Raw genomic sequence first — 19910 nt, 5'->3', positions numbered from 1 at the left:
GCCATAATTGGACACGATTCACTAAAGGAAATTAAAGCAGTAATTGACACAGCCAATGAAATATTAATCATTGATGGCACACATGTCATTCCATTACAACAATACCAACTACAGGAAGTAAATAAAATAAACATTCGTGATAATCATCTGAACCAAAACGAAAAAAGAAAGCTACATGACCTATTACAGGAATATCAAGATCTTTTCCAACCACCAGATTTGAAACTACCTTGTACATCGCGAGTAAAAGCGACAATAAGAACAAAAGATGAATCACCAGTTTATAGTAAAACGTATCCCTATCCCCAAGCACTTAAAGGTGAAGTTAACAAGCAAATTGAAAAACTCCTAAATGATGGAATCATCAGACCTTCGAAATCCCCATACAATGCACCAGTGTGGATTGTTCCAAAAAAACTGGATGCTGCCAATGAAAAAAATATAGACTTGTCGTAGACTACAGAAAATTGAACACTCAAACAATAAGCGATAAATATCCTATTCCGGATCCATCTACTGTTTTAGCCAATCTAGGTTCAAATAAATATTTCACAACTCTTGACTTAGCGTCAGGATTTCATCAAGTACCTATGTCGGAAAATGATATCGAAAAAACTGCATTTTCAATAAACAACGGAAAATATGAATTCGTACGCATGCCATTTGGTTTAAAAAATGCCCCTTCAATATTCCAACGCGTCATGGACGACACTTTAAGGGAACACATCGGAAAAATTTGTCACATATACATCGATGACATAATCATTTTTAGCAAAACAGTTGAAGAACATCTGCAAAATTTAAGAATTGTTCTAGAAACTCTGAGAGCCGCTAATTTCAAAATACAACCGGATAAATCTGAATTTCTAAAGACAGAAGTTGAATTCCTCGGATTCATAGTCTCAAGTGAAGGACTTAAACCAAATATAAAAAAGATTGAAGCCATAAAAAAATTCCCAGAACCACAAAACCTTAAAGAACTAAGAAGATTCTTAGGAATGTCAGGTTACTACCGCAGGTTTATTAAAAACTATGCACAACTGGCAAAACCCATCACAAAACTCCTAAGAGGGGAGGATGGCCATCGCCAAATTTCCAAACACGAATCAAAAAATTTCCCTATTAAATTTGATCAAACCGCAAAAAACGCATTTCAAACCCTTAAAGACATAATATCTTCTAATGATGTTTTAGCTTTTCCAGATTTCCAGAAGCCATTCGAACTAACAACAGACGCATCGGAAAAAGCACTAGGAGCTGTGCTTTCACAAAAATGTCACGACGGTGATAGACCGATAACCTTCATTTCTCGTACTCTTTCCAAAACAGAGGAAAATTATGCAACCAACGAAAAGGAAATGCTTGCCATCGTTTGGGCACTACAAACATTGAGAAATTTCATATACGGAGCTAAAATTAATATTCATACAGATCATCAACCATTAACATTTGCTTTATCTCCGCAGAACAACAACGCAAAACTGAAAAGATGGAAATCTTTCATGGAGGAACACGATTACCAATTATTCTACAAACCCGGAAGATCAAACGTTGTAGCAGATGCACTTTCCCGTATACAACTAAACTCATTAACGCCAACTCAGCACTCAGCTGACGAAGACGATCATTCTTATATACCTTCAACAGAAGCACCAATTAATGTATTCCACAACCAACTAGTATTTAAAATTGGAACTAATTCTTCATACCAATTAATTACCCCTTTCCCAAAATTCAGAAGACATATTTTTATTGAACCAACATTTACTTCTGATTTTATCAAGGATAAATTCAAAAAATTAATCAATCCAAATGTAATTAATGGAATTCACACAGATGAACAAACAATGGGAATTATCCAAGAAGTTTATAAAACTCTCTACAATCCAAAAACAATCAAAGCTAGATTTTCCCAAAGACAAGTACAAGACCTATGCGATGAAGAAACACAAATTGAAGAAATCAAGAATATTCATAATTTTGCTCACAGAAATGCTAAGGAAAACTCATTGCAATTTATAAAAAAATTCTACTTTCCCGGAATGAGAAAAAGTATTCAAAACATTGTAAAAAATTGTGAGATATGTAAAACAGAAAAATACGAGAGAAAACCCAAGAATTTATACCAGTAAAAACACCAATACCGACATATCCTGGAGAAATTATCCATATTGACATATTTGCTTATAACGCAAACTTTTTATTTATCTCATCTATAGATAAATTTTCAAAATACGTTAAAATACGACCGATAAAATCGAAATCAATCGCTGATATAAAGGAAGTTTTACTACAACTCCTATATGACTGGGACTTACCAGCTCAAATTGTAATAGACAACGAATGTACGTTTGTCTCAAACGTTATCGAACAATCAATACTAAACCTAGGAACAAAAATATTTAAAACTCCAGTTAATCGTTCAGAAACGAATGGACAAATAGAACGTTGCCATTCAACAATTAGAGAAATCGCTAGATGCACAAAAAAACTCAATCCAGAGATGAGCATTATAACATTAGTACAACAAGCTGTTTATAAGTATAATCACAGCATACATTCATTCATAAAGGATACACCACGAAATGTGTATGTAGGAGAAATATCAAACGATCCGCTAGAGAGATCAAGAATAAGAGAAAAAACAAATGAAAGAATACTACAGATATTCAAAAGAATGAAGAAAAAATCAAAGATGAAAAATATAAGGATTACGTAGAAAACGAATATGCATTCGAAAAGAAAAAGACGAATAACAAACGCGAAAGTCGTTTTAATGCAGTAAAAGTAAAGGAGAATCATCCAACATATATTATCGATTCAAACAATCGAAAAATACATAAAGTAAACTTAAGAAAGTAATGAAAAAATATTAATACTTTTTCAAAATTGTTTTAACTATCGTTACAGAATACTTACGATCCTGTTGATCAAACTAATTTTCGCAGACATAAACATATATGATTTAAATAACAATCCATTAGCCATAATACCGATAGGTAAAGCTAAGATTCAAATTGGATACGTAAGAACAATACATCCAATAGATTTAACTGATATAAACGAAACAATAGAGAAAACATTACAAGATAGTCCAAATGGAAATTCTACTGAATCTATCGAAAATTTGATCAGCATAAAAGCTAGCATGCTAAAGGACACTTTTGCGAAAATCAAACCATTTGTGAAAAGACAAAAACGATGGGACACGATAGGAAAAATTTGGAAATGGATCGCTGGAACTCCAGATGCAGACGACCTACATGTCATAAACTCCACAATGAACTCCCTGATAGCAGAAAGCAACAAACAAATAATAATCAACCAAGGCTTCAACGACAGGTTGAAACAAATAACTGATGTCGCTAACCAAGTCGTAAATATCGAAAACGAACGCTATGAGTCACACCAAGTGGAAATTCGGAAACTTATTCTACTTTCCAACATAAATATGCTACAAGAAAAATTGGATGTCATAGAAGACGCTATACTGTTAGCTAAAAACGGTATTCCGAGCAGTAAGCTACTATCCCTTGAGGATCTGACATCAATAGAACAGTTTCTTGAGAAGAATAACATTAAATACAACACACCGGAAGAATTGCTAAGGCAATCAACTGCCCAAGTAGCAGTAAATGAATCTCATATACTATACATGCTAAAGTTCCCCAAACTATCTTCAAAAATCTACGAGTACGAATACATTGACTCGATAATACAACACGATGCACGTATAATCGTCACACAAAACTTTATATTACAAAATCAAACCCACGTATATTCCATGACAGAGAAGTGCCAACAACAAGAAGATGTTTATATATGTCCGCAAATCGGCATACAACAACCCACAACATGCATTCAACAAATTGTGAGAAGAGAAGATTCACAATGTGACTACGAAAAGATTTATAGTCGAGGCTTCATAAAAAGAATCAAAGACGACACAATACTAATCAACGACGCAATAGCAGAAATCGCATCAAACTGCAGCAAAATGAACCAAGTACTGAACGGTTCCTACGTCATACAATTCGAAAATTGTAACATTATCATTAATGGAGAAATTTATTCAAACGACGAAGTCACCATTCCTGGTAAACCATTCAAATCAACAGCAGGAATCAACATCGATAAGGGTGAAATCGAACATAAACCGCCTCTCCAACTCGTACAAAAACTCACCATAGAACATAGAGAAAAACTAAAAAGTATTAACTTGCAGAATGATTCTCTAAGATGGAAAATTAATGTATTCGGAGGAACTTTTGCATTCATATGCCTATGCGCATTTATAATCTGTTTATTCTTCCACTTCAAGAGAACGACGATAAAAGTAAACATGACTCAAGCGAAACGACCAGAAACGTTCGTTAGCAGACCAACTTCATTCCACGCAGCAACGAGACTTTGAGGGCAAAGTCATTTAAGAGGGGAGGAGTTAAGACGACAGCGCAGTAAGGAGTTAAGACGACAGCGCAACACGAGAAACGCCACGCAGCAGAACGCGCCACCGATAAACAAACAAACCACAAAGCAGCGCGCACAACATAATTTGCAACGCAGCATTATTCAGCACGCAGCATAATTCAACACGGACCAGCGCACCAGCATCCATCCAAACAGTTCAGTTGATACTCAGACGCTAATCCGAACGGTTATTAACTCCGCCGGTCGATGGAAATAAAGTTAAGTTTTTTTTAAAAACACTTCTCCCGGACACCGTGCGTTAACTGTGCTTATCTTTACAATTTCAACAGCATTTTATACGTAAAATAGGACACTTTCAGGCTACATTAATTGAAACAGTGCTTATCTTTACAATTTCAACAGCATTTTATACGTAAAATAGGACACTTTCAGGCTAAATTTATTGAAAAAGTGCTTATCTTTACAATTTCAACAGCATTTTATACGTAAAATAAGGACAACTTCAGGCTAAATAATTGAAAAAGTGCCTTATCTTGTACACTATTCAACAGCATTTATTGCGTAAAATAGGACACTTTACAGTAATTAATTGAAATAAGTGCCTTATCTATTACAATTTCAACAGAATGTTATAGTGAAATAGGACACTTTCAGGCTAAATTAATTGAAAAAGGCATCTTTACAATTTCAACGAGAAATTTTATGGTAACAGATAGGCGACACTTTCAGGCTAAAATATAATTGAAACAAGTGCTTATCGTTTACAAATTTCAACAGCATTTTATTACGGATAAAATAGGACACTTACAGGCTAAATTCACTTTGAAAAAGTGCTATCGTTACACTTCACACGATTTTATACGGTAAAAATAAGGACACCTTTTCAGGCTAAATTAATTGAAAAATGTAGCTTTATCTTTACATTTTCAACTAGCATTTTATACTGTAAAATAAGGACACTTTCAGGCTAAATTAATTGAAAAAGTGCTTATCTTACAATTTCAACAGCATTTTATACGTAAAATAGGACACTTTCAGGCTAAATTAATTGAAAAAGTGCTTATCTTTACAATTTCAACAGCATTTTATACGTAAAATAGGACACTTTCAGGCTAAATTAATTGAAAAAGTGCTTATCTTTACAATTTCAACAGCATTTTATACGTAAAATAGGACACTTTCAGGCTAAAATAATTGAAAAAGTGCTTATCTTTACAATTTCAATAGCATTTTATACGTAAAATAAGACACTTTCAGGCTAAATTAATTGAAAAAGTGCTTATCTTTACAATTTCAACAGCATTTTATACGTAAAATAGGACACTTTCAGGCTAAATTAATTGAAAAAGTGCTTATCTTTACAATTTCAACAGCATTTTATACGTAAAATAGGACACTTTCAGGCTAAATTAATTGAAAAAGTGCTTATCTTTACAATTTCAACAGCATTTATACGTAAAATAAGACACTTTCAGGCTAAATTAATTGAAAAAGTGCTTATCTTTACAATTTCAACAGCATTTTATACGTAAACTAGGACCACTTTCAGGCTAAATTAATTGAAAAAGTGCTATCTTTACAATTTCAACAGCATTTTATGACGTAAAATAGGACACTTTCAGGCTTAAATTAATTGAAAAAGTGCTAATCTTTACAATTTCAACAGCATTTATACGTAAAATAGGACCACTTTCAGGCTAAATTAATTGAAAAGTGCTAATCTTTACAATTTCAACAGCATTTTATACTTAAATAGGACACTTTCAGGCTAAATTATTGAAAAAGTGCTAATCTTTACAATTTCAACAGCATTTTATACGTAAAATAGGACACTTTCAGGCTAAATTAATTGAAAAAGTGCTAATCTTTACAATTTCAACTAGCATTTTAACGTAAAATAGGACACTTTCAGGCTAAATTAATTGAAAAAGTGCTTATCTTTACAATTTCAACAGCATTTTATTCGTAAAATAGGACACTTTCAGGCTAAATTAATTGAAAAGTGCTAATCTTTACAATTTCAACAGCATTTTATACGTAAAATAGGACACTTTCAGGCTAAATTAATTGAAAAAGTGCTTATCTTTACATTTCAACAGCATTTTATACGTAAAATAGGACACTTTCAGGCTAAATTAATTGAAAAAGTGCTTATCTTTACAATTTTCAACAGCATTTTATACGTAAAATAGGACACTTTCAGGCTAAATTAATTGAAAAAGTGCTTATCTTTACAATTTCAACAGCATTTTATACGTAAAATAGGACACTTTCAGGCTAAATTAATTGAAAAAGTGCTTATCTTTACAATTTCAACAGCATTTTATACGTAAAATAGGACACTTTCAGGCTAAATTAATTGAAAAGTGCTTATCTTTACAATTTCAACAGCATTTTATACGTAAAATAGGACACTTTCAGGCTAAATTCATTGAAACATACTTATCTTTACAATTTCAACAGGAATTTTATACGTAAAATAGGACACTTTCAGGCTAAATTAATTGAAAAAGTGCTTATCTTTACAATTTCAACAGCATTTTATACGTAAAATAGGACACTTTCAGGCTAAATTAATTGAAAAAGTGCTTATCTTTACAATTTCAACAGCATTTATACGTAAAATAGGACACTTTCAGGCTAAATTAATTGAAAAAGTGCTTATCTTTACAATTTCAACAGCATTTTATACGATAAAATAGGACACTTTCAGGCTAAATTAATTGAAAAAGTGCTTATCTTTACAATTTCAACAGCATTTTATACGTAAAAATAGGACACTTTCAGGCTAAATAATTGAAAAAGTGCTTATCTTTACCATTTCAACAGCATTTTATACGTAAAATAGGACACTTTCAGGCTAAATTAATTGAAAAAGTGCTTATCTTACAATTTCAACAGCCATTTTATACGTAAAAATAGGACACTTTCAGGCTAAATTAATTGAAAAGTGCTTATCTTTACAATTTCAACGCATTTTATACGTAAATAGGACACTTTCAGGCTAAATTAATTGAAAAAGTGCTAATCTTTACAATTTCAACAGCATTTTATACGTAAAATAGACACTTTCAGGCTAAATTAATTGAAAAAGTGCTTAATCTTTACAATTTTCAACAGCATTTATACGTAAAATAGGACACTTTCAGGCTAAATTAATTGAAAAAGTGCTAATCTTTACAATTTCAACAGGCATTTTATACGTAAAATAGGACACTTTCAGGCTAAATTAATTGAAAAAGTGCTAATCTTTTACAATTTCAACAGGCATTTTATACGTAAAATAGGACCACTTTCAGGCTAAATTAATTGAAAAGTGCTAATCTTTACAATTTCAACAGCATTTATACGTGAAATAGGACACTTTCAGGCTAAATTAAATTGAAAAAGTGCTATCTTTACAATTTCAACAGCATTTTATACGTAAAATAGGACACTTTCAGGCTAACATTAATTGAAAAAGTGCTAATCTTTACAATTTCAACAGCATTTCATACGTTAAAATAGGACACTTTCAGGCTAAATTAATTGAAAAAGTGCTAATCTTTACAATTCATCAGCATTTTATACGTAAAAGTAGGACACTTTCAGGCTAAATTAATTGAAAAGTGCTAATCTTACAATTTCAACAGCATTTCATACGTAAAATAGGACACTTTCAGGCTAAGATTAATTGAAAAGTGCTTATCTTTACAATTTCAACAGCATTTATACGTAAAATAGGACACTTTCAGGCTAAATTAATTGAAAAGTGCTATCTTTACAATTTCAACAGCATTTTATACGTAAAATAGGACACTTTCAGGCTAAATAATTGAAAAAGTGCTTAATCTTTACAATTTCAACAGCATTTTATACGTAAAATAGGACACTTTCAGGCTAATTAATTGAAAAGTGCTTATCTTACAATTTCAACAGCATTTTATAGTAAAATAGGAACACTTTCAGGCTAAATTAATTGAAAAGTGCTTATCTTTACAATTTCAACAGCATTTTATACGTAAAAATAGGACACTTTCAGGCTAAATTAATTGAAAAAGTGCTATCTTTACAATTTCAACAGCATTTTATACGTAAAATAGGACACTTTCAGGCTAAATTAATTGAAAAAGTGGCTTATCTTTACAATTTCAACAGCATTTTATACGTAAACATAGACACTTTCAGGCTAAATTAATTGAAAAAAGTGCTTATCTTTACAATTTCAACAACATTTATACGTAAAATAGGACACTTTTCAGGCTAAATTAATGAAAAAGTGCTTATCTTTACAATTCAACAGATTTTATACGTAAAATAGGACACTTTCAGGCTAAATTAATTGAAAAAGTGCTATCTTTACAATTTCAACAGCATTTTATACGTAAATAGGACACTTTCAGGCTAAATTAATTGAAAAAGTGCTATCTTTACAATTTCAACAGCATTTTATACGTAAAATAGAACACTTTCAGGCTAAATAATTGAAAAAGTGCTATCTTTACAATTCAACAGCATTTTATACGTAAAATAGGACACTTTCAGGCTAAATTAATTGAAAAAGTGCTTATCTTTACAATTCAACAGCATTTTATACGTAAAATAGGACACTTTCAGGCTAAATTAATTGAAAAAGTGCTTATTCTTTACAATTTCAACAGCATTTATACTAAAATAGGACACTTTCAGGCTAAATTAATGAAAAAGTGCTATCTTTACAATTTCAACAGCATTTTATACGTAAAATAGGACACTTTCAGGCTAAATTAATTGAAAAAGTGCTTATCTTTTACAATTTCAACAGCATTTTATACGTAAAATAGGACACTTTCAGGCTAAATTAATTGAAAAAGTGGCTATCTTACAATTTCAACACAGCATTTTATACGTAAAATAGGACACTTTCAGGCTAAATTAATTGAAAAAGTGCTTATCTTTACAATTTCAACAGCATTTATACGTAAAATAGGACACTTTCAGGCTAAATTAATGAAAAGTGCTTATCTTTACAATTTTCAACAGCATTTTATACGTAAATAGGACACTTTCAGGCTAATTAATTGAAAAAAGTGCTAATCTTTACAATTTCAACAGCATTTTGATACGTAAAATAGGACACTTTCAGGCTAAATTAATTGAAAAGTGCTAATCTTTACAATTTCAACAGCATTTTATACGTAAAATAGGACACTTTCAGGCTAAATTAATTGAAAAAGTGCTTATCTTTACAATTTCAACAGCATTTTATACGTAAAATAGGACACTTTCAGGCTAAATTAATGAAAAGTGCTTATCTTTACAATTTCAACAGCATTTTATACGTAAATAGGACACTTTCAGGCTAAATTAATTGAAAAAAGTGCTTATCTTTACCATTTTCAACAGCATTTTATACGTAAAATAGGACACTTTCAGGCTAATTAATTGAAAAAGTGCTTATCTTTACAATTTCAACAGCATTTTATACGTAAAATAGGACACTTTCAGGCTTAAATTAATTGAAAAAGTGCTTATCTTTACATTTCAACGCATTTTATACGTAAAATAGGACACTTCAGGCTAAATTAATTGAAAAAGTGCTTATCTTTACAATTTCAACAGCATTTTATACGTAAAATAGGACACTTTCAGGCTAATTAATTGAAAAAGTGCTTTATCTTTACAATTTTCAACAGCATTTTATACGTAAAATAGGACACTTTCAGGCTAAATTAATTGAAAAAGTGCTTATCTTTACAATTTTCAACAGCATTTATACGTAAAATAGGACACTTTCAGGCTAAATTAATTGAAAAAGTGCTATCTTTACAATTTCAACAGCATTTTATACGTAAATAGGACACTTTCAGGCTAAATTAATTGAAAAAGTGCTTATCTTTACAATTTTCAACAGCATTTATACGTTAAATAGGACACTTTCAGGCTAAATTAATTGAAAAAGTGCTATCTTTACAATTTCAACAGCATTTTATACGTAAAATAGGACACTTCAGGCTAATTAATTGAAAAAGTGCTATCTTTACAATTTCAACAGCATTTTATACGTAAAATAAGGACACTTTCAGGGCTAAATTAATTGAAAAGTGCTTATCTTTACAATTTCAACAGCATTTTATACGTAAAATAGGACACTTTCAGGCTAAATTAATTGAAAAGTGCTATCTTTACAATTTCAACAGCATTTATACGTAAATAGGACACTTTCAGGCTAAATTAATTGAAAAAGTGCTAATCTTTACAATTTCAACAGCATTTTATACGTAAAATAGGACACTTTCAGGCTAAATTAATTGAAAAAGTGCTTATCTTTACAATTTCAACAGCATTTTATACGTAAAATAGGACACTTTCAGGCTAAATTAATTGAAAAAGTGCTTATCTTTACAATTTCAACAGCATTTTATACGTAAAATAGGACACTTTCAGGCTAAATAAATTGAAAAAGTGCTTATCTTTACAATTTCAACAGCATTTTATACGTAAAATAGGACACTTTCAGGCTAAATTAATTGAAAAAGTGCTTATCTTTACAATTTCAACAGCATTTTATACGTAAAATAGGACACTTTCAGGCTAAATTAATTGAAAAAGTGCTTATCTTTACAATTTCAACAGCATTTTATACGTAAAATAGGACACTTTCAGGCTAAATTAATTGAAAAAGTGCTTATCTTTACAATTTCAACAGCATTTTATACGTAAAATAGGACACTTTCAGGCTAAATTAATTGAAAAAGTGCTTATCTTTACAATTTCAACAGCATTTTATACGTAAAATAGGACACTTTCAGGCTAAATTAATTGAAAAAGTGCTTATCTTTACAATTTCAACAGCATTTTATACGTAAAATAGGACACTTTCAGGCTAAATTAATTGAAAAAGTGCTTATCTTTACAATTTCAACAGCATTTTATACGTAAAATAGGACACTTTCAGGCTAAATTAATTGAAAAAGTGCTTATCTTTACAATTTCAACAGCATTTTATACGTAAAATAGGACACTTTCAGGCTAAATTAATTGAAAAAGTGCTTATCTTTACAATTTCAACAGCATTTTATACGTAAAATAGGACACTTCAGGCTAAATTAATTGAAAAGTGCTTATCTTTACAATTTTCAACAGCATTTTATACGTAAAATAGGACACTTTCAGGCTAATTAATTGAAAAAGTGCTAATCTTTACAATTTCAACAGCATTTTATACGTAAAATAGGACACTTTCAGGCTAAATTAATGAAAAAGTGCTTATCTTTACATTTTCAAACAGCATTTTATACGTAAAATAGGGACACTTTCAGGCTAAATTAATGAAAAAGTCTTATCTTTACAATTTCAACAGCATTTTATACGTAAATAGGACACTTTCAGGCTAAATTAATTGAAAAGTGCTTATCTTTACAATTTCAACAGCATTTTATACGATTAAATAGGACACTTCAGGCTAAATAATTGAAAAGTGCTTTCTTTACAATTTCAACAGCATTTTATACGTAAAATAGGACACTTTTCAGGCTAAATTAATTGAAAAAGTGCTTATCTTTACAATTTCACAGCATTTTATACGGTAAAATAGGACACTTTCAGGCTAAATTAATTGAAAAGTGCTTATCTTTACAATTTCAACAGCATTTTATACGTAAATAGGACACTTTCAGGCTAAATTAATTGAAAAGTGCTTATCTTTACAATTTTCAACAGCATTTTATACGTAAATAGGACACTTTCAGGCTAAATTAATTGAAACAGTGCTTATCTTTACAATTTCAACAGCATTTTATACGTAAAATAGGACACTTTCAGGCTAAATTAATTGAAAAAGTGCTTATCTTTACAATTTCAACAGCATTTATACGTAAAATAGACACTTTCAGGCTAAATTAATTGAAAAAGTGCTTATCTTTACAATTTCAACAGCATTTATACGTAAAAGAGACACTTCAGGCTTAATTAATTGAAATGTTTTATCTTTACAATTCACAGCATTTTTATACGTAATAGGACACTTTCAGGCTAAATTAATTGAAAAAGTGCTTATCTTTACAATTTTCAACAGCATTTTATACGTAAATAGGACACTTTCAGGCTAAATTAATTGAAAAAGTGCTTATCTTTACAATTTCAACAGCATTTTATACGTAAAATAGGACACTTTCAGGCTAAATTATTGAAAAAGTGCTTATCTTTACAATTTCAACAGCATTTTATACGTAAAATAGGACACTTTCAGGCTAAATTAATTGAAAAAGTGCTTATCTTTACAATTTCAACAGCATTTATACGTAAAATAGGACACTTTCAGGCTAAATTAATTGAAAAAGTGCTTATCTTTACAATTTCAACAGCATTTTATACGTAAAATAGGACACTTTCAGGCTAAATTAATTGAAAAAGTGCTTATCTTTACAATTTCAACAGCATTTTATACGTAAAATAGGACACCTTCAGGCTAAATTAATTGAAAAAGTGCTAATCTTAACAACTTCAACAGCATTTTATACGTAAAATAGGACACCTTCAGGCTAAATTAATTGAAAAAGTGCTTATCTTTACAATTTCACAGCATTGGTATACGTAAAATAGGACAACTTTCGGCTAAATTAATTGAAAAGTGCTTATCTTTACATTCAACAGCATTTTATAACGTAAAATAGGACACTTTCAGGCTAAATTAATTGAAAAGTGCTTATCTTTACAATTTCAACAGCATTTTATACGTAAAATAGGACCACTTTCAGGCTAAATTAATTGAAAAAGTGCTTATCTTTACAATTTTCAACAGATTTTATACGTAAAATATGACACTTTCAGGCTAAGTTAATGAAAAAGTGCTTATCTTTACAATTTCAACAGCATTTTATACGTAAAATAGGACACTTTCAGGCTAAATTAATTGAAAAAGTGCTTATCTTTACAATTTCAACAGCATTTATACGTAAAATAGGACACTTTCAGGCTAAATTAATAGAAAAAGTGCTTATCTTTCAATTTACAGCATTTTATACGTTAAATAGAACCACTTTCAGGCTAATTAATTGAAAAAGTGCTTATCTTACAATTTCAACAGCATTTATACGTAAAATAGGGACACTTTCAGGCTAATTAATTGAAAAAGTGCTTATCTTTTACAATTTCAACAGCATTTTATACGTAAAATAGGACACTTCAGGCTAAATTAATTGAAAAAGTGCTTATCTTTACATTTCAACAGCATTTTATTACGTAAATAGGACACTTTCAGGCTAAATTAATTGAAAAAGTGCTATCTTTACAATTTCAACAGCATTTTATACGTAAAATAGGACACTTTCAGGCTAAATTAATTGAAAAAGTGCTATCTTTACAATTTCAACAGCATTTTATACGTAAAATAGGACACTTTTCAGGCTAAGTTAATTGAAAAAGTGCTATCTTTACAATTTCAACAGCATTTTATACGTAAAATAGGACACTTTCAGGCTAAATTAATTTGAAAAAGTGCTAATCTTTACCAATTTCAACAGCATTTTATACGTAAAATAGGACACTTTCAGGCTAAATTAATTGAAAAAGTGCTTATCTTTACAATTTCAACAGCATTTTATACGTAAATAGGACACTTTCAGGCTAAATTATTGAAAAGTGCTTATCTTTACAATTTCAACAGCATTTTATACGTTAAAATAGGACACTTTCAGGCTAAATTAATTGAAAAAGTGCTTATCTTTACAATTTCAACAGCATTTATACGTAAAATAGGACACTTTCAGGCTAAATTAATTGAAAAAGTGCTTATCTTTACAATTTCACAGCATTTTATACGTAAAATAGGACACTTTCAGGCTAAATTAATGAAAAAGTGGCTTATCTTTACAATTTCAACAGCATTTTATACGTAAAATAGGACACTTCAGGCTGAATTAATTGAAAAGTGCTAATCTTTACAATTTCAACAGCATTTTATACGTAAAATGGACACTTTCAGGCTAAATTAATTGAAAAAGTGCTTATCTTTACAATTTCAACAGCATTTTATACGTAACAATAGGACACTTTCAGGCTAAATTAATTGAAAAGTGCTTAATCGTTACAATTTCAACAGCATTTTATACGTAAAATAGGACACTTTCAGGCTAATTAATTGAAAAAGTGCTTATCTTTACAATTTCAACAGCATTTATACGTAAAATAGGACACTTTCAGGCTAAATTAATTGAAAAAGTGCTTATCTTTACATTTCAACAGCATTTTATACGTAAATAGGACACTTTCAGGCTAAATTAATTGAAAAAGTGCTTATCTTTACAATTTCAACAGCATTTTATACGTAAAATAGGACACTTTCAGGCTAAATTAATTGAAAAAGTGCTATCTTTACAATTCAACAGCATTTTATACGTAAAATAGGACACTTTCAGGCTAAATTAATTGAAAAGTGCTTATCTTTACAAATTCAACAGCATTTTATACGTAAAATAGGACACTTTCAGGCTAAATTAATTGAAAAAGTGCTAATCTTTACAATTTCAACAGCATTTTATACGTAAAATAGGACACTTTCAGGCTAAATTAATTGAAAAGTGCTTATCTTTACAATTTCAACAGCATTTTATACGTAAAATAGGACACTTTCAGGGTAAATTAATTGAAAAAGTGCTTATCTTTACAATTTCAACAGCATTTATACGTAAAATAGGACACTTCAGGCTAAATTAATGAAAAAGTGCTATCTTTACAATTCAACAGCATTTATACGTAAAATAGGACACTTTCAGGCTAAATTAATTGAAAAAGTGCTTATCTTTACAATTTCACAGCATTTTATACGTAAAATTAGGACACTTTCAGGCTAATTAATTGAAAAAGTGCTTAATCTTACAATTTCAACAGCTTTTATACGTAAAATAGGACACTTTCAGGCTAAATTAATTGAAAAGTGCTTATCTTTACATTTTCAACAGCATTTTATTAACGTAAAATAGGACACTTCAGGCTAATTTAATTGAAAAAGTGCTTATCTTTACAATTTCATCAGCATTTATACGTAAAATAGGACACTTTCAGGCTAATTAATTGAAAAAGTGCTTATCTTTACAATTTCAACAGCATTTATATACGTAAAATAGACACTTTCAGGCTAATTAATTGAAAAAGTGCTTATCTTTACAATTTCAACAGCATTTTTATACGTAAAATAGGACACTTTCAGGCTAAATTAATTGAAAAAGTGCTAATCTTTACAATTTCAACAGCATTTTTATACGTAACAATAGGACACTTTCAGGCTAAATTAATTGAAAAAGTGCTATCTTTACAATTTCAACAGCATTTTATACGTAAAATAGGACACTTTCAGGCTAAATTAATTGAAAAAGTGCTTAATCTTTACAATTTCAACAGCATTTTATACGTAAAATAGGACACTTTCAGGCTAATTAATTGAAAAAGTGCTAATCTTTACAATTTCAACAGCATTTTATACGTAAAATAAGGACACTTTCAGGCTTAAATTAATTGAAAAAGTGCTTATCTTTACAATTTCAACAGCATTTTATACGTAAAATAGGACACTTTCAGGCTAAATTAATTGAAAAAGTGCTTATCTTTACAATTTCAACAGCATTTTATACGTAAAATAGGACACTTTCAGGCTAAATTAATTGAAAAAGTGCTTATCTTTACAATTTCAACAGCATTTTATACGTGAAATAGGACACTTTCAGGCTAAATTAATTGAAAAAGTGCTTATCTTTACAATTTCAACAGCATTTTATACGTAAAATAGGACACTTTCAGGCTAAATTAATTGAAAAAGTGCTTATCTTTACAATTTCAACAGCATTTTATACGTAAAATAGGACACTTTCAGGCTAAATTAATTGAACAAGTGCTTATCTTTACAATTTCAACAGCATTTTATACGTAAAATAGGACACTTTCAGGCTAAATTAATTGAAAAAGTGCTTATCTTTACAATTTCAACAGCATTTTATACGTAAAATAGGACACTTTCAAGGCTAAATTAATTGAAAAGTGCTTATCTTTACAATTTCAACAGCATTTTATACGTAAAATAGGACACTTTCAGGCTAAATTAATTGAAAAAGTGCTTATCTTTACAATTTCAACAGCATTTTATACGTAAAATAGGACACTTTCAGGCTAAATTAATTGAAAAAGTGCTTATTTTTACAATTTCAACAGCATTTTATACGTAAAATAGGACACTTTCAGGCTAAATTAATTGAAAAAGTGCTTATCTTTACAATTTCAACAGCATTTTATACGTAAAATAGGACACTTTCAGGCTAAATTAATTGAAAAAGTGCTTATCTTTACAATTTCAACAGCATTTATACGTAAAATAGGACACTTTCAGGCTAAATTAATTGAAAAGTGCTTAATCTTTACAATTTCAACAGCATTTTATACGTAAATAGGACACTTTCAGGCTAAATTAATTGAAAAAGTGCTATCTTTACAATTTCAACAGCATTTTATACGTAAAATAGGACACTTTCAGTCTAAATTAATTGAAAAAGTGCTTATCTTTACAATTTCAACAGCATTTTATACGTAAAATAGGACACTTTCAGGCTAAATTAATTGAAAAAGTGCTTATCTTTACAATTTCAACAGCATTTATACGTAAAATAGGACACTTTCAGGCTAAATTAATTGAAAAAGGCTAATCTTTTACAATTTCAACAGCATTTTATACGTAAAATAGGACACTTTCAGGCTAAATTAATTGAAAAAAGTCGCTTATCTTTACATTTCAACAGCATTTTATACGTAAAATAGGACACTTTCAGGCTAAATTAATTGAAAAAGTGCTTATCTTTACAATTTCAACAGCATTTTATACGTAAAATAGGACACTTTTCAGGCTAAATTAATTGAAAAAGTGCTTATCTTTACAATTTCAACAGCCATTTTATACGTAAATAGGACACTTTCAGGCTAAATTATTGAAAAAGTGCTATCTTTACAATTTCAACAGCATTTTATACGTAAAATAGGACACTTTCAGGCTAAATTAATTGAAAAGTGCTTATCTTTACAATTTCAACAGCATTTTTACCGTAAAATAGGACACTTTCAGGCTAATTAATTGAAAAGTGCTTATCTTTACAATTTCAACAGCATTTATACGTAAAATAGGACACTTTCAGGCTAAATTAATTGAAAAAAGTGCTTATCTTTACAATTTCAACAGCATTTTTACGTAAAATAGGACACTTTCAGGCTAAATTAATTGAAAAAGTGCTTATCTTTACAATTTCAACAGCATTTTATACGTAAAATAGGACACTTTCAGGCTAAATTAATTGAAAAAGTGCTATCTTTACAATTTCAACAGCATTTTATACGTAAAATAGGACACTTTCAGGCTAAATTAATTGAAAAAGTGCTTATCTTTACAATTTCAACAGCATTTTATACGTAAAATAGGACACTTCAGGCTAAATTAATTGAAAAAGTGCTTATCTTTACAATTTTCAACAGCATTTTATACGTAAAATAGGACACTTTCAGGCTAATTAATTGAAAAAGTGCTTATCTTTACAATTTCAACAGCATTTTATACGTAAAAATAGGACACTTTCAGGCTAAATTAATTGAAAAAGTGCTTATCTTTACAATTTCAACAGCATTTTATACGTAAAATAGGACACTTTCAGGCTAAATTAATTGAAAAAGTGCTTATCTTTACAATTTCAACAGCAATTGATACGTAAAATAGGACACTTTCAGGCTAAATTAATTGAAAAAGTGCTTATCTTTACAATTTCAACAGCATTTTATTGAAAAAGTGCTTATCTTTACAATTTCAACAGCATTTTATACGTAAAATAGGACACTTTCAGGCTAAATTAATTGAAAAAGTGCTTATCTTTACAATTTCAACAGCATTTTATACGTAAAATAGGACACTTTCAGGCTAAATTAATTGAAAAAGTGCTTATCTTTACAATTTCAACAGCATTTTATACGTAAAATAGGACACTTTCAGGCTAATTTAATTGAAAAAGTGCTTATCTTTACAATTTCAACAGCATTTTATACGTAAAATAGGACACTTTCAGGCTAAATTAATTGAAAAAGTGCTTATCTTTACAATTTCAACAGCATTTTATACGTAAAATAGGACACTTTCAGGCTAAATTAATTGAAAAAGTGCTTATCTTACAATTTCAACAGCATTTTATACGTAAAATAGGACACTTTCAGGCTTAAATTAATTGAAAAGTGCTTATCTTTACAATTTTCAACAGCATTTATACGTAAAATAGGACACTTTCAGGGCTAAATTAATTGAAAAAGTGCTATCTTTACAATTTCAACAGTATTTTATACGTAAAATAGGACACTTTCAGGCTAAATTAATTGAAAAAGTGCTTATCTTTACAATTTCAACAGCATTTTATACGTAAATAGGACACTTTCAGGCTAAATTAATTGAAAAGTGCTTATCTTTACAATTTCAACAGCATTTTATACGTAAAATAGGACACTTTCAGGCTAATTAATTGAAAAAGTGCTATCTTTACAATTTCAACAGCATTTTATACGTAAAATAGGACACTTTCAGGCTAAATTAATTGAAAAAGTGCTTATCTTTACAATTTCAACAGCATTTTATACGTAAAATAGGACACTTTCAGGCTAAATACATTGAAAAAGTGCTTATCTTTACAATTTCAACAGCATTTTATACGTAAAATAGGACACTTTCAGGCTAAATTAATTGAAAAAGTGCTTATCTTTACAATTTCAACAGCATTTATACGTAAAATAGGAACACTTTCAGGCTAAATTAATTGAAAAAGTGCTTATCTTTACAATTTCAACAGCATTTTATACGTAAAATAGGACACTTTCAGGCTAAATTAATTGAAAAAGTGCTTATCTTTACAATTTCAACAGCATTTTATACGTAAAATAGGACACTTTCAGGCTAAATTAATTGAAAAAGTGCTTATCTTTACAATTTCAACAGCATTTTATACGTAAAATAGGACACTTTCAGGCTAAATTAATTGAAAAAGTGCTTATCTTTACAATTTCAACAGCATTTTATACGTAAAATAGGACACTTTCAGGCTAAATTATTGAAAAGTGCTTATCTTTACAATTTCAACAGCATTTTATACGTAAATAGGACACTTTCAGGCTAATTTAATTGAAAAAGTGCTTATCTTTACAATTTCAACAGCATTTTATACGTAAATAGGACACTTCAGGCTAAATTAATTGAAAAAGTGCTTATCTTTACAATTTTCAACAGCATTTTATACGTAAATAGGACACTTTCAGGCTAAATTAATTGAAAAAGTGCTATCTTTACAATTTCAACAGCATTTTATACGTAAAATAGGACACTTTTCAGGCTAAATTAATTGAAAAAGTGCTATCTTTACAATTTCAACAGCATTTTATACGTAAAATAGGACACTTCAGGCTAAATTAATTGAAAAAAGTGCTTATCTTTACAATTTCAACAGCATTTTATACGT

This window comes from Anopheles stephensi, unplaced genomic scaffold, assembly GCF_013141755.1.
Source record: "Anopheles stephensi strain Indian unplaced genomic scaffold, UCI_ANSTEP_V1.0 ucontig442, whole genome shotgun sequence".
Taxonomy (NCBI): Eukaryota; Metazoa; Arthropoda; class Insecta; order Diptera; family Culicidae; genus Anopheles; species Anopheles stephensi.
The sequence above is the reverse complement of the archived record's forward strand: the minus strand, read 5'-3'. Positions refer to the sequence as shown.